The 17399-nt window shown below is 32.9% G+C and overlaps 1 long non-coding RNA gene across 4 annotated transcripts in view; it reads left to right on the plus strand.

Moving 5' to 3' along the window:
- Positions 1 to 16412, plus strand: part of LOC140624143 (uncharacterized) — a 40631-nt gene extending 24219 nt beyond the window's left edge. Inside the window, exons 3-5 of one of the 4 annotated variants that reach the window (XR_012023671.1) lie at positions 1234 to 1427; positions 5712 to 5869; positions 15012 to 16412. This is a non-coding gene — a long non-coding RNA (uncharacterized lncRNA). Of the gene's footprint in view, positions 1 to 1233; positions 1428 to 3000; positions 3090 to 5711; positions 5870 to 15011 lie in introns of all 4 variants that reach the window. The other 3 variants (XR_012023672.1, XR_012023670.1, XR_012023673.1) reach the window with 3 other exon arrangements.
- The last annotated feature ends 987 nt before the right edge of the window (positions 16413 to 17399 follow it).

Below are 17399 nucleotides of genomic sequence, written 5' to 3' on the forward strand. Positions count from 1 at the left end.
TTTTTTTTTTAAGAAAAGAATAGATCTCATTAAAAGGTAATCTTTAAATAAATTTGGAATATTTGAAAGGGAACAGAAAAATGGTTTGGAGAAATTGATGTCATTTTGTTTATTTCCATTTATTTTCATACACTCTATAAATGAGCTGCTTCAATTGGTAAATGCCTGATTGATCTATTAAATCTTGAATGTAAATAATAGGCATTAGCTTCAGAAATCATTCCATAATTATGAATATAAAACTATGCTGTCATTGTCATCTGTTATTTTTAAGCATGGGAACAGTTTTTTGTAGTGTTCAACAGAACAAGGACCAAATACCTGTGAGCAGCTAGAAAGAGAACCATCATTCATTTGGCAAAGAGCAATAAGAGAGTGGAAGACATGCACTGTGATAGGGGATTAGGGTTTCTAGAGAGCGTGGCCCATGAAAACTCTTGGTGACAGAAAAGCTATCTCACCACCTCCAATGGTATTTTTTCTGTTTTTCTTTTCTTGTCTTAAAAATTGTATGAGAGAATTCATTTCTCCTTCCCTTTCCCAATCCTTTTAAAGGATTGCTAACCGAATTGGTCTGAAAAAATAGTTAATTGTAGTTTAATTAGTGTTTTCTTGATTAATAGCCAAATTAAATGCCTCGTTATATATTAACTGGCCATTTGGTTTTCGACTTATGTGAACTTCCTATTCAAACTTAACCACTTAGGGATCCCTGGGTGGCGCAGTGGTTTAGCGCCTGCCTTTGGCCCAGGGCGCGATCCTGGAGACCCGGGATCGAATCCCACGTCGGGCTCCCGGTGCGTGGAGCCTGCTTCTCCCTCTGCCTGTGTCTCTGCCTCTCTCTCTCTCTCTCTCTCTCTGTGACTATCATAAATAAATAAAATTAAAAAAAAACTTAACCACTTATTTTAATAGGGTCTTTCTTTCTTAATATACATATGCAGTCTTTATAACACTAATCTTTGAAAGTCACATGTGTTACACATATTTCTATTTGTGGTTTGTATTTTTCTCTTATTTATGTTTTTTTTCGTGTTTGCTTCTGTAAGTGTTTTGTATCTTGGGTGATTAAGCTATCTGGAATTTATTTTTGTGAATGTTTTAAAATAAGAATAATTTTTCTTTCCTATTTGGGGGTAAATGGGGGGCAAGCAATTTTTTGCCGGAAAATTTATTGAATATTTATTTTTCCCATTGATTTTTAAAAATATCTTATTTATTTATTCATGACAGACACACAGAGAGAGGCAGAAACATGCAGAGGGAGAAGCGGGCTCCCTGTGGGGGAGCCCGATGCGGGATTCAATCTCAAGACCCCAGGATCACGCCCTGAGCTGAAGGCACACTCAACCACTGAACCAGCCAGGTGCCCCTTTCCCATTGATTTTTAATGTCTTCAATTACATACATCTAATTGCCATATTTAGGTGGGTCTCATTTACAAATTGAAATTAATTTACAAATTGCAAATAATTCATTTATAGAGATATTAAACCAAATGAAATTAAGTAATACAATGCTGATTTTTTGTCCTTTTTTTTTTTTTTGCCAATGCTAAGTCACCTGAATCATATTAACATTATACTTATTCTTAATTATAAAACAGTTCCAATATTGTCCCTTTTCTTCAAAATCACCACACTTATTATAGGCCCTTATTTCTTTCACATATTTTAGGATCAGTTGTTATGCAGAATAATCTTTAAAATTTTGTTTGAATTTTACGGAAGAGTTTGCATTGTATCATATTAAGTGTCCCCAATTATCAACGTATCTATTTACATCTCATCCTCTATGTATACATTTTATACTATTTACTGATGTTAGATTTAATCTTAGGTATTCTATAGTCTTTATTACTTTTCTGGTATTATCTTTATATTAAATTATACTTACATGTCTTAATAATGCTTTGCTGGCATAAAATATAGTCTGATTTAGAATAACATATTGTATCCACTAATATTTCCATAGATATGCCTGGAATTTATAGGTAGACAATTCCTGTCTGAAAACTATCTTTTTCTTTTCTTTTTAAATTTCTATGTTTTTCTTTTACTTATTTCAATGTTTAGAATACCTAATATCTGTTCATTATTGAACAGAAGTGTGATAGAAGGCATTTTACCTTGTATATAGATTTAGGGGCAGTTATTGCATTCACTTTGAAGAATAATATTGTGAAAATTTATGGTAAATAACCTTTATCAAGGAAAATATTTTTTTCCATTTCTAGTGATACAATATGTAGTACATTTTATCATTGGTTTTTCCTTCATTTATTGAAATTTTGATGTATTCATCTATATTCATAAATAGGATTGGTTTTAATTATAGTTTCTCCGATACATATTGCATTGTTTAATATAAATGTATATCACCCTCATAAAACGATTTGGTAAGCACTAAATTGTTTCCTTCTTTAGAAGAATTTTTATAATATTGGTCTTATATTGCTTAAATACAATATACAATATACCCATAAAATCATCTATAAAAGAGTCTATTTTTTGAGGAGTTTTGGTTATGTTATAAATTTTAGAAACTCTCTAGGTTTTCACTTTTTTTCTTATGTAAATATTTAAAACTTAGATTTTTCTTTGGGTATCTATCACTTTAGCAACATCCCACACATTTAACATTTTCATTATTGTACAATTCTAAATATTTCTAGTTTTTATTATAATTTCTCATACGACCCACCAGTTATTATTCAAAAATAACCTATTAAATAGGTTTTGGGGGATCCCTGGGTGGCGCAAGGGTTTGGCGCCTGCCTTTGGCCTAGGGCGCGATCCTGGAGACCTGGGATCGAATCCCACGTCGGGCTCCTGGTGCATGGAGCCTGCTTCTCCCTCTGCCTGTGTCTCAGCCTCTCTCTCTCTCTCTCTCTCTCTCTCTCTCTCTCTGTGACTATCATAAAATAAAAATAAAAAACAAATTTAAAAAATTGTTAAATAGGTTTTGGGGTTGACTTTTTCTTATTTATCTTTATTTTAGCTCCTTCTAGGTTAGAAAACACATTCCAAGCAACAATTACTCCCCTAGAATTTTGTTGTTGCTGCTGTTAAGATTGCTTCTGTGACCTAGTACGTGTTCAATTTTCATTAAGTATATAATGTGTGCCTGGAAAAATGCAAATTCTCTAAATGATAGGGGTATTGTATATATCCATAAGAATGTATATTTATTCCAGTAGTTTATTGTCTTACCAATTTAATTTCTTCCTAATTTATTAATAACTAAATATATATACTAAAATCTGTAGTGGTGGATTTGTCCTTTTATCCTGATAATTTTGCCAATCAGTGTCTGTATTTATTTGGAGCTATGTTAAATGAAACAAAAATTCAGAGGTGTTATGGGGTATGTTCCTCCTATTTTATTTTTAAATATCCATTTTAGATCTGTATATTAGCTTTACAAGTATATTTATTTTCATATTACTGGACATATATTGGGCTATTTAGATTGTTGGTTTATCAGTTTAAAAATAACTTTATCTTTTAAATACAATGTTCAGTGCATTTATATTTGTTATGTTTATTGATTTTTACTCCCACATTATTATTATTTTTTTGCTTCCTATTTCCCTTCATTTGCTTTCCTTTCCCCTATATTTTGATGACTTTTATTTTTTTAGATTGGTCAAGTGTTCTCTATTACATTTTTGTTATACTGCTATGGAAATTAATCATTTTATTTCTCTTCTTTGGATATTAATCACTTTTAATCTCTCTAAATAGCCTAGGCAAATGACAGTAATTATTTTTCCCATCCTCACAAAATTTCCAATTTTTAAATCCCCAAATCCAAAAACTATTTACATTTTATATAATATTCAGTATTCATTAGTAAAATAACTATTTTTACTGTAATAGACTATTCATTTGCCTACACATGTATCAGTTTTTATTGTTCATCTTTGCTTTATGTATCTCATTCCTTTATTCTCTTAATTTATTCTCTGATCGTTCAGCCTTTCCTCTATCTCATTTTCTGAAACTGTCTCTTTTTCCTTTATCTCCCTAAATTACAAGCTAAGTATATATAAAACTGAGGCTTAACAAATATTTTCTTTCCACTCTTTATTTAAAAAAAATTTTTTTTAAATATTTTATTTAATCATTTGATAGAGCTGCAGGTAGAGGAAGAGCGAGAAACTGGCTCTCCTCTGAGCAGGGAGCCCAACATGGGGTTGGATGCCCAGGATATGACCTGAGAGGAAGGCAGAAGTCAGATGCTTAACCACCGAGCTACCTAGGGCACCCCTTCTCTCCACTCTTTAAAGATATCTCCCACCTACCCTCTCCCATTAATTTATGGCTTCTGTGGTATTCTTGAAAATTTACCTGTAATCCTAAATATCATTCTTTTTCAGGTAATCCTATTTATAATCTCTGTTTGCATTTAAGATGGTCTCCTCCTTTTTTTAGTGAACTTTGCTATAATATTTTTTTCCTAAAAATTTTATTTATTTATTCACAAGAGACACAGAGAGAGAGTCAGAGACACAGGCAGAGGGAGAAGCAGGCTCCATGCAGGGAGCCCGAGGTGGGACTCGATCCTGGGTCTCCAGGATCACATCCTGGGCCGAAAGCAGCGCTAAACCTATGAGCCACCTGGGCTGCCCTGCTATAATATATTTAATTATCTTGCTAAGGATTTATTTTGTATCCCACTTAAAAAAAAAAAAAAGCTATTTTTAAGTAATCTCTACACCCAGCATGGGGTTCAAATTTACAATCCCAAGATTAAGGATCACATGCTCCATGGAAAGAACCAGCCAGGTGCCTCAGTGTATCCCACTTCTGAGAATTCATGGATTAATAATGCTGAGAAATTTTGGGCCATCAAATACAATTATTCAAATTGTATTTGAAATTCAAATTCAAATACAATTATTTCTATACTTTCCTTTTTAGAACATTGCGCAGTTATTTAGAGGCTATTCATTGTGTCTAACCTTTATCTTAACCTCTTTCATATTTCATGTCTTTTACTCTAGCTATATTCAAAACAATTTTCAAATTCTTTTATTTTGCTAACTCTCTATTCAACTATGTCTAGTCAGCTGGTTAACTTGTCAACTAAGACTTTATTTAATTCTGTTTTCATTTCTTAAAATTAAATATTTCTGTTCAATTAACTTATGCTTTATTTTATATCATCTTGTTCTATTTTTTTGATTTTCTATTCTGCAATTTTTCCACTTACTAAGCATATGAATTATGTTATCTAGAGTCTAATCTTGCTATTTTTCTTGTACAAACACCTAATCATAGTGTATTTTTATCTCTCCATGTGTTTTGTAATTTTGCATTGTGAGATAGATTTTATCTATTGAATTATTTTCCACCTTGCATTGGTCATGTTTACCTCTCAAAGTACCAGTAGAAGAGCCACTTATTTCAAATCATCATAGATCTATACTTTTATAAAAAAAAATAAAAAGTAATTATTAGAATAAATTGAATTAACAGAGACTTAAAAATAAAACTGCTAGGTTTTAAAAAATATATTAGATCAATTTTACATTAATTATTCTGTCAAATAGCTATAACATTTCTAACACTCTCAATTTCTGTACTTACCTTATCACTGATCAGTAGCAATCAGTTCATGAACCAGCACCAATCCACAGATCACTACCCAAAGTAACCCTAGAGTGCTCTAGAATGACTTTGTTTTTGTTCTGTGTTACACAACAGATCCATCATTATTATGAGAGAAAAATTTACTTTTAATTGTTGTTTGAAAGATTCTCAGATTGTGTGGATAAAATAAATTTGAACCTGAAACCTACTTAAAGTTCAAGCCAACGTTTACAAATTTTGAGGAGACATATTCATTCTTAACAAGAGACCAGGTAACAAAAGATAATTTTCTTTTCCATCTCTTAATACTAAAGGATGAATGTTTTTCCTGTGTATCCATTTCCTCAGGGCATGGTTTTTTGAAGTTACTGGTTTTTGTAGAAATCCCAGTGGTAATAGTCCAGCATATGTGGGCACAGACTCATGACCCTATTCCTGAAATTGACCATATCTTTCTATCCAATTGATCTAATTTCATTCTTGGTCAAACAACCGTAGAATCTAATACAAACTGATTTCTTCATTTTAAGTCATGGCCTCATTTCTTACCTCTGCATTGAAAAGTATGTTAGATTTCATCTTGCAGTTCTGATACTTTATCCAATAATTTTTTCCATATTATTCAGTCTAAAATAATTCTCCAACCTGGTACATCCTAGAACCTAGAACCTAGATGGAGCACTGATACCTATTCTTAAATTTGAAGGTCTTTCTTGGCTTTTTTGTAGTTTTTCTTTATGAGGTGCTTAAATTTTTATGAAAGTTATTCACTACATAAAATACTGGGTGATCTCTTGTTTGCAACCATGCAACTCAAAACTGATACCAATATGTAATTTTTTAAAAAAATTACTAGATGTAACTATAAAGAACAAGATAATTTACATAAGAAAAGACAGAAGATGAATAGAAACTTATACCTTCTTCCAATTCCAAAAAGGTTGGAGCTATAGCCAACTACTTGCCTATACAGGAGACATCAAAAACAAAATGATACCATGATATAAAGTACAGGGTACATAAAGTACAGGGTACAAATATATAGTATCCAAATTCTAAATAAAACAAAGCAAGAATTACAAAATTAATAACAAATTATTCCAAGTTTACTGAGTGAAGCCAAGAGAGCATACAATTTATTAATTCAATTTTGGATATTGTTCTAGGCACATCAGTCATAGGAGTTAATAATACATAGAGAAAAAATAGCAGAAAAAACTCAGGCCAAAATAAATGTATTCATTTATTCTATTCAATATTCTTTTGATTGTGGAAAGTTCTAAAAATTAGGTAATAAACATAACCTATATTAAGGTTGAGGACTCACAATACTGAAGCAAGTTATATATAGTGGTCAGAGAAGACTTTCTCAAGTAATTTTTTAATTGTTATCTTAGAAGTGACAGGAATCTGCGTAGGAATATGGAGGAAAGTGTACCTCTACCCAGTTACACATTGGATTCAACTGAGAAGCTTTTGGAAATATTCAACCATTCCTACTTCCCATTTTCAAAAATCTAATTTTATTGATTTGGGTTAGAGCGCAGCCATGTTTATATTAAAGCTCCCTTGGCAGCCTGAAATGTGCATCTGTGGTTGGAATCATTGACCTTGGAAAGTGAATCTTCAACTTCTCTACACATTAAAAGGCATCAAGAGGGTCTCAAAAATTGCATTTCCTAGGCGACATACATGGATTATATCAGAACCCCTAAAGGTGGGTCTCAGGCATCAATATTCTTTCATAACATTTCAGTTGATTTCCACGTGCAGCTGAAGTCTAGAATCTGAGTTATAGAGGAAGAATGTTCTAGACCAGAGAAAGAGCAAATTCAAAGACCTCAAGCAGGGACAACATGTTTTCAAGACTAGCAAGAAAGTCAGTTCTAATGGAAAGAATAAACATGTTCACAAGGTGATTTGAGAATGACAGTTTTAATGGGAATCATCTGGCAATGGTTAATCAGGAGAAAGAGTTACTATAATTTCTATTGTAAATATATCTTCTTGGCCACTGGATGGACATTAGGCAATATATTCATAAGTGTCAGAATAGATATATGTTTAATTAGTCCAAGAGAATAAATAAAATTTAAAATAAACATAAGGAAATAACTAAATATAGGAACAAAAATGGAAAGAATTATAAGGGAGTATATTGCAAAATGCTAGGCAAATAAATTCGAAAATCTGTGAAATGTTTTTAGTAAAATATATATAAACTTTTAATAGACCAATAAACAAAGACTATATTGTCACACTATCAAAGAGCTATCTATAAAAAATGAACAAGTCTGTATTGTTTTGTTGGTAAGTTATTTCAAATAAAAACAATGAATAAACAAATCCAAATATTATTTCAACTTATCTGAAACATAACTTTCAGAACAAAGCTTCTAAATTCATTTTTAAAGCCTGTCATATCACCAATAGTAAAACTTGACCAAGATACCAAGCCAGACAGCCAAAATAACTATAGACAAATCTCACTTACTAAAATGATACCAAATTTCAAAAGAAAATATCAAATCAAATTAAGTAGATGTACAAAATAACATTCTGTGGACAGACAGGTTTCATCCCAGACATAGGAAAGGTCATTTACTTTCATAAAACAAGCTAAAATAATGTATTAGTTATCATACAACCAAAGACAGTTATAAATATTGAATTTGTATCTACAGGAAAGCTAATAAATATTTAGTCACTCACTCCTCACATTAGTTCTATGGGATGCCATATGACTGGATTCTACTGAGCTTTGCTAGGCTATGTTGAGCTGAGTTGGACCGACAGGATCCTCTGAGGACCCAGGGTGAAGGACAAATACATCTGGAGCATGCTGTTCTAAATGACATGGGACAGAGAGGTAAGGATGGGCAAAACGATACAAACCCATTTAAAGCTTCTGCACCTATGGTCAAAGCAAGTCATGTGACTTATTCCAAAATCCATAGAGTGGAAATGTGTACAATGAGTGAAGGGAAACAGCCACCATAAAATCTGTCCCTCAAAATAAACATGTGTTAGTGGCCAAATAAAAATCTTTACTATCCTAAAAATAGATGGATTATTTTTTGACATAATAATATAGAGATCGAGCTATTAAAACCCAAAAGTCAACATACATTTTAACAGCTTAACACTAAACACATTTTATTTAAGTGCTAGAAATGAAACAGATGCTTCCTTTATCAGTACTATTGAACAATATTCTGGAAAATCTAGCCAGCGCAATTAAAGAAGAGAGGGAAATAAGTGGCATACATATTTGCAAGAATGACAATTTAACACTTTATGCAGATGGTATGACTATATAAGCAAGAAAACTCAAGATAATAAACTATAATCAACAAGCAGTGAAAGAATTTAACAAAGTGAATAGAGAGCCAATTAATACAGAAATTGGCTTCCCTATATATAAACAATGGCAGGTTAAAATATAAAGAAAAAAATTATTATCACTTATATGCACATAAATAATATTAGTAACAATCATAATCATTGAGTATACCTAACCAGATATGCATGAAATCTATATGAAAAACACTATAAATCCATGATCTATTATATGCCAGGCATTTTACAAATGATAGCAATAGTCTTGTAGGTGTAGTAAGAAAGACAATGTTCTTTGATAAGAAGCTATATTATTATAATTCTTACAAAATAAATTCATAAATTCTATTCAATACCAATTAAAATTCCATCAGACTTTTCACTTGGGGGCACTTGACAAAATGACACCAGGGTTCATAGGGGGGAATAAATATGTGACAATATCCAAGAAATTTCAGAAAAAGACCAGTAATGAGACCCTTATCAGATATTTAAAAGGCCACTAATGAGGGACTTTTAAAATAAATTTTAGTTCTTTTATATAATAATTAATATGAAGCTATTAAAAATAGATGTGCATTTCATATGCAGACTTCCAAAATATACTATTTTAAACATATAAACATAAATAAAATTTTAAATTTAAAAACACACATGAAGGATTTCTGAACAAATAAAAGAAACTATTAAGTGGTTATATATTCAGAGAGGCACTAGTGGTTTTCTACTGGAGAAAAAAAAATTTGTACTTTTCATTGTTTGATTGCCTTTTTGTCATAAGTGTGTATTATTTAGTTTCTATTCTTAATTGAATTCTCAAAAAGCTTCCCAATGCTGATGGGCTTATGATGTGTCTAGGAATCACAATGAAATTTGTATCAATAACAAATATTATAATAAAACTTATTACAGAACAAAAAAAATTCAGATCAGCCTATGAAACACCTTAATGATTTAATTCCTTAAATTGTGGACTGTACTATTAATTTTAAGATATCCATTTGCTTCTGCAGACATATATTCCACATACATTTCTCTGATTTTAATTGTAATATTAATGCTAAAATATGAAGGGATCCCATTTGACAATAGCTGAAAATTATCTGAGATTCCCCTTAATTTTGAGAGTTTCTATTCTTTTTATCTCACCGTGTGGATGTATTACTTTTCAAAGGAGCTAGCCAAAAATATCTGGAATATTCTGATTAGTAAAGAGTGCAATGACATTGCACTGAGACACTAAAAGATTACAAACTTTGAATAAAGAGTATTGTGACAGAGTGTGCGATAAATCTCCCATTTGCTCAAGGGACTAGATAACTGTAGCTTCTTATCATGAAAAAAATAAGTATTATTTAAATCTCATTCTTCACTGGTGTTTCACAACTCTTCGCCAAAATATCCAAGCCATTGTGACTTTTAAATATGAATTTTTCAATATCTGAAATGCGTGAATGCCTGAAATAACTTCCCACAAGAGATGGAAAAAGTTAGCTAAGGCTTAATGGAAAGGACACATACCACGTACCTTACTTGCAGCAGCATCACTAAAACATTTTCGCCCAGGAATCTGGCCCTGAGGAAACATATTTGATGTTGAAACAAGGTCTCTTTGCTAGTTATTTCATTGCATGTCCATCTGCTGTGTTGAGAGCTTGCCAGCTCACAAACTGGTCTGCTATTTTCAGTAAGTATGTGCCAAAGCAGCACATGGTTTAGACTGGCAGATTACATAAGGCTGCGAGTATCCACTATAATAAAAATTTAGTCTTTTGCCCAGTGTGTTTGATCCTTAAATTGCTCACTGTGCATTCATTAACTCTCCAAAATTCCCTTGAAAGAGGTGACATATCATTAGTTTACTTTATAGTTAAGGAAACTTGACAGGAGATGGAGTTACTTAACCAGAGCCACAGGTAAATCTCAGTGGGATGTCTGGCTTTGCTTACCTAGAACTATGACTTCTCACCTAAGTTTTTGATACATCAGGCAAAAAAAAAAAGTTATGTAATTCATTATAGTATAGACTGTGCTCACCATAACGGATATGGATATTTCCTAAAAGTAAGAATAATGCTTTTGAAATAAGGCAACAACACATATATTTGCTACCATTAATTCTGATGTATTATGACTCTGAAAATCCTTGCTTACAAACCAGTAATTGAACTACTATTGTATTTTCCTCTTACAAGTCTATTTTGGTGCCTCCTTATGCCTTGGTGGACTGGTAGTCTCTGTACCAGAAGAGCCAGACAGAGGAAGCTGTAAGAATATTGTCTAGTGCATGGAATTCTTTAGAAACCTTTGAGCATAACTTCTTTGGAAAAATACGTAGATAATTTTATAAAAATTTGTCAACTTTTACAATCATTTTAAAGTTTAAAATTATGAATGAACAAAAGTTGTGAAAATGTATGAACACTATTTCTAATAACTAAGTATCGTGTTATAGCAACGTTTCATGAGAATCATAGTTTAAAATAGGAGTTTTGAAATTTTTGCGGTTCTTTAAATCAATTGAAGTTTATTTTCTTGATCAAAATAAACTTCTAGGCCTGTAAAAAATGAAATTTACAATTTTGATAGGCTATTTTGTTAAGGGCTTTGATGAGAACCGAGACAACATACTGATTATATTTGTGAATTGTGTGAATCTGAATGAGATATAGAAAATGTGTACCTATTATCAATATCTAAAAAATCTTGATGGGCAAAAAAAAAGTAGATAAACCATTATTGTCATAATGTGGTACCATCAAATGTAAGGTCAACTTGTTCTAAAGTCTAAAAAAGTCCAGCTTTACAAGAACACAATAAGGAAAGCTTGCCTAGGAAAAAAACCTATGTAACAATCGCACTGGAGTTTTAGTTAACCTTGAGTGTGATGTGGCCAGACCATCATACTTAGTTTGGATCACTATATTTTGAAAGGAATTTTAGTAAACAGGAATAGAGAACACAAAGTAAGATCATCAAAGACCCCAAAAAATGATAAAATGCTTAGTTTCAGTAGTGAGATTATTTAACCTAGAGAGTTTAAATGAGACACAATAAAATTTTTAAATATTTGAAAGACTGCATGTAAAACTTTATTTAGCCAAGATTTATATGATTCCAGAGGCAAGAATAAAATCCAACAATTCAATGTTACCAAGGGACAGATTTAAATTCAAGTTAAGGAAAAAGTTTCTTTAAATAAAACGATCTGAAAATGAAATGGGCTTTTTAAGAGAAAAATGCTTGAAGGGCTTTAAAACTATAGACAACAGTTTGTAAGTTGGACATAAAAAGGGATCTATCTATCGAGTTGGGAGGAAAAGTAAGAGATTTGGAACATTATACTTTAGTGGGCCTTTTAAATTCATACGCAATTTAAATGAAAATCCTCTAGAAGTCAAGACCAATTGGTTGAGCTAATACCGAATACTTACATATATGTGCATGTATGTTATATATATTTTATGCTTATTCCAGTTTAGATACAAGCATGTCTGGAGAAGTGGAAGGTTTTTTTTTTTTTTATGTTGTAGAAGTTAAAGTTTTAGTAAATATTTATTCACCCTTTAGGTTGGAGAAATTTGGATCCCATTCTTTTTAATCCGAGTTTGTCTTTGAAATCACTTGACTTCCTCTTAACTGTTATAATGATTCTCCGCTGTTTACATGGTTAAAATGGACTAGAGATAAAAGCGACAGCTAGGGCAGTGCGTACAAGGACAGAGAGGCGAGATAGGGGCGGGTTCCTTGAAGATGACAAGAGGAAGCCTGGATTTGCTGTAGGAGGCAAGAGGCCACGAGTAAACGGATTCAGAAGGCAATGGTTTGGTCTGAACAACAAGAAACAGGGAAATGTTAAGCTCTCAAAAGCTTTCCAAAATAAAAGGGACACGGAGAATATAAGATTTGATATGTCCTAACCCTGCTATCTAACTGAGAGACACACAAAAGAAATGGGCAGATAAAACTGGCATTTATCAGGAGTGGAGTAGATACACCCTTAACCTGGTGACTCCATGGGCCGACTACAAGCAGGAGGCTTACTCGTCTGGAAGGCGAGTTCAACACCCACAAGGAGGGATAAGACCTCAACAAAGAAGGGCGGAAGTGAGCCTAAGGACAGGAGGTGGAAGCCTAATGGGATTGGGCAGCGATTCCCATTTCCAAGAGCAAAGATGACTTTTAAGTGACTGCGTTTTCCATGTCCCTGTGCCAGTAGATGGGTGTTGGTGACCCTGCCTGAGGTATAGAACGTGGTGGATTTGCACACTTCTGCTAGGAGCTACGGTTCATTCTCTTTTCTGTAGCTACAGTTATTTACCTGGAAACAAGGTGGGGGGGAAAAAGATTCCCTTTTATCTACATGTCTGTATGCCTACTCAGGATATGATTTTAAAGGGCTTCAATTCTGTTTTTTTTGTTCACATATATAATATAGAAGGATATCTACAAGTTCTTTGTTATATATGTTTATTATATATAAATATATATATAAAGTTTTATATTTATTTCTATTTTCAACTAATAAGTGGGTTTTACCAGATGTTGCTAGTCGAGGAATGAAGTGGGCTATGTCTCGTTATTATTTAAAATAGGGCTGCTTACTAGGTTATAGGACTGATTTCATTAAAGTAACATTTCAGGTTCTAAATCCTCTTGTATACTTACAAAGTTGAGGTCTATCTGCAGAAGTCAAAATTGTTTTCAATAAAACTCACCCTTAGAGGGGTTAGTTAGTTCCAAGAAAGAAAGCAGTTCTTTGGCCATCCTCGGGTCATCAGCTCCCAGTTATGTGTTCACTGTTTACGAAGCTCTGTTTTGAGGAAATGAGGGCGTGTGCGTACAATAAATAATAATTTGGGGTGTTTGTTCACCTCTCAGAATAGGATACTTGGAGACAAATCACATAAGAACATGAGAGAACAGGTAGGCTCCAAAAAAGGGCATCAAGCTGTAGGATACAATGTAAGTAGGAAAATATAGGCTATATTCAAGTCCTAACTTTACTCAAGAAGAGAAGAGAGCTAATGAAGATCTCCAGGTTGGAGACTGATGCTGGGTGATGCTGGGTCTCATAAAAAAAAATGAGCAACTCTAAAAATTACCAAGAAAAAAACAAGATAGTCCCTCTTCAAACTAATTCTATTAAACCCTTTACTCTTCTTTCTCTCTCTACGTCTTCCATAAAACAAGAGTGAGTGACTGTATTGTTAGGTATGTCAAGCAGATGACAGGTGTCTGAATCCCAATAGGGGATTGTATGAACGAAAATGCCCTCTTGTAAGGTGAGGAAGAATCTGATCAAACACTGCTGGGTACTTACAGTGGTCACATCATTCCCTTGATCTGAAATTCAGGGAATTTCAAATCTATCTTCCAAGCACCAGAAAATTCTGAAAATTCACCTGTGGGATGACAAATCACACCTTTGCAATGTTCCATGTGAACATATTGAAAGACATCCTCTTCATACTTTTTCTTTTTTTAAAAAAGTTTTATTTATTTATTTATTTATTTAAGAGAGAGAGAGAGAGGCAGAGACACAGGCAGAGGGAGAAGCAGGCTCCATGCAGGGAGCGGGATGTGGGACTTGATCCCGGGTCTTCAGGACCACAACCTGGGCCAAGGCCGGCGCTTAACCACTGAGCCACCCGGGCTGCCCTCTTCATACTTTTTCTGACTAGTGGCTTCATACTTCATATTTTTTCCCTTTTTAAGAGAGGAACCTAGATCTACATTTCAAAGTACTATGCAGTCTCAGTACTAATTAATTAATAAGACATCCAAGAAAAGAAATACACGTGAAATAAATTCTCATTTCTTTTTAAAAGTCATTTATTTAACCACACTATGAGTGTTATCCTTATGATCTTTAATTTCTAAAACACTCTTATGGCTTAATAGCAAGTCATCTGAATCATCAGGTTTATCCTATACTTAAAATACAAGTATGTGGTCAAACTCCACTTTGAAATAATTTTTTAATAAGTTTATAATAAAAAAATTTAACTAAAAGACATTTATAAATGTATGTGTGAAACATTCTTTGACATTCACTTCTTTTCTTCTTGACAGTAAAAAAGTTTCAAACATGGAAATGGACAGAAAAGTACAACGAGCAAGTCTAACTTAAATAATCACTTAAACTTAAGTCGTGGAAGGAACGTTTATTATAATAGAAGTACTTGAAATTACATGGGAAAAAGCTACGACAATTGGCAGATTATGATTCAAGCACCTGTAAATTTTTATGACACTGTAATGTTTTAAAAAACGTAAGAGTGGGGACTCCATATGCTATTCAGTTTAGGATAAATTAATAAAATTCTGCATATTATTATCTACCTTAGTGATATTTTTGTGGAGTCTTCAGTTAAATTCAAACTACTGTAAATCAATTCTGTAATAGTTACTGAAATAAAGAGAAAGAAGATAAAACCTTGAATAAATGTACCCAGAAAAAAACATTATAGTCTTGGCATGTTTATAGTTCAACAGGATATTAAGTTAGCAATTCAGCAAAAAATGAGCCTTCCAAAATATTTAAAAGTACTGATTTATTCTTTCATACAACCAGACTAGTGATTTCTTTAAAGATCTCATCGATGTATAGACATTTATTTCTCATTGAAGCCCCGGATAGTTTATTGCACTTTAACTAGTAACCCAGGAGCTATTTTTTTTTTTAAAGAGAGGAAAACCAGTTTTTCACAGTATTGAACACATGGTTTGGGAGGTTTCGCTGTATGAAATAGGGCAAGGCTACTTTTGAGAGTCTGCTATTTATCTCTTAAAAAAAAAAAAAAAAACCACTAAAGTTTGACTGACACTAATTTCCTGAACAAGATACCCTGGAAACTCCAGTTTATCTCATAAAATCATAACAGACAGGGTTTGTGATGTCCCCTCTGCAAGATTCTTTCTTCTGTCAGTTTATAGCATTTGAAATGACGGAGGGAGATGCGTTCCTTTCAGATGCCATCCAGGAGAACAGAACCTGTCACCAACAGTGTAATGTGCTGTGTATTATCACTCTGAGTGATCCAGAGGCCTAGAGACTGTCATCTTTTTAGACTGTACAAGTCAACACAAATAAAACTGAGGAGGCAAATGATAATGTCTGAGATAGAGCCAGGCTCATTCTGGCCATTACTTTTTCTTCAAACCTTAGAGATGACATGATGTGAAAAATGAGCCTATGCCTAGTTCAGTGCCCATTAGTGTGTGAGCACATTATCTTCCACTTTTCACATTGAATCTCTCTGTACTCACTCTGCCAGTTATAGCTCGGCAGCCTGTCAGCTTAAGGGGTTTTAGGCTCCCTTTTTCCCCTCAATTTTATGTAATTATAAATAAAAAGTAATATCATCTCTCTGTCGATGTAATGCAAATATTTTGAGCTACTTGTTCACTAAATTAGTCACAGTATTTCCTAAAGTTTTTTAGAAATTATTCTTTTGCAGCTAGATTACTTGCCTGTTGTTTTGAACATAAAATAACCACTGAGAATGATTTTAAAAAATAGAATTTCAGTTTAAATAAATAAGCTGATTATTTTAATCTGCATTGAGTGAGACTTGATTGCCCCTCTCACTTTCTATCTCTGACAAAGGTTACAGTTTTCCATATCTAAATACCTCAGATATTCCTTATCGAAAGGGGAATAAATAGTATAATTTTGTACCGTGTAAAAGACTCAGGAATATTTGTTTTCTGTTAGTAACTTATTGCTGAAGAAAAGCCTGATGAGTATTTTTACAATCCTGTCAGTTGCCAGGACCTCACTTTGCCTCCACAGACATAAAAGAAACCATCTTTGTGCCTGGTGATGTGGAGAAATCAATTAATTTATCATATCACTCTTTAAGTGTCACATTTTTTTTTGGCCTAGGGTAGCAAATTGAATTATGAAAATGTACTTTTCAACAACTCTATTGGGTAGAAAACCTGACAGCCCTCAAAGTGTACATCTGCCATCTTCCAAAATAGATGAAGGCACACGTATGTGTGCGCGCACGCACACACACACACACACACACACATACACACAAACATTAAATAAAAATCCCATTTTTGAAGAGTTCACTAGCATTATCATGTTCACTAGCATTATCACCAGCTAGATCAAATTCCTATTTTTTTCGATTTGTAATCTTCAATTATCCCCAGTGTTCTCAAACATAACTACCTATGTGTAGGTAGAATTAGGCACATTTAAAAAGGATTCCTAAGGGTATATGTACCAAACATGAGAGTGTTATGATTCAGTTATTTAAATTACAAAGGGCTTTATTAAAATAGAATAAAAAAGTTGTCAGTATTTAATATGCCTTGAAGGATGTGATTGGTGATTTTTTGGACAGTTACTGCGTATTTAGTTTTGCCATAATACCCTCCCTTACTATTGCCTTCATGTTGGATTCTATTCGATTTTGTGGCCACAGAAAGAGCCTAAACAAATCT

The sequence above is a fragment of the Canis lupus genome, chromosome 34 (assembly GCF_048164855.1).
Source record: "Canis lupus baileyi chromosome 34, mCanLup2.hap1, whole genome shotgun sequence".
Lineage (NCBI taxonomy): Eukaryota > Metazoa > Chordata > Mammalia > Carnivora > Canidae > Canis > Canis lupus.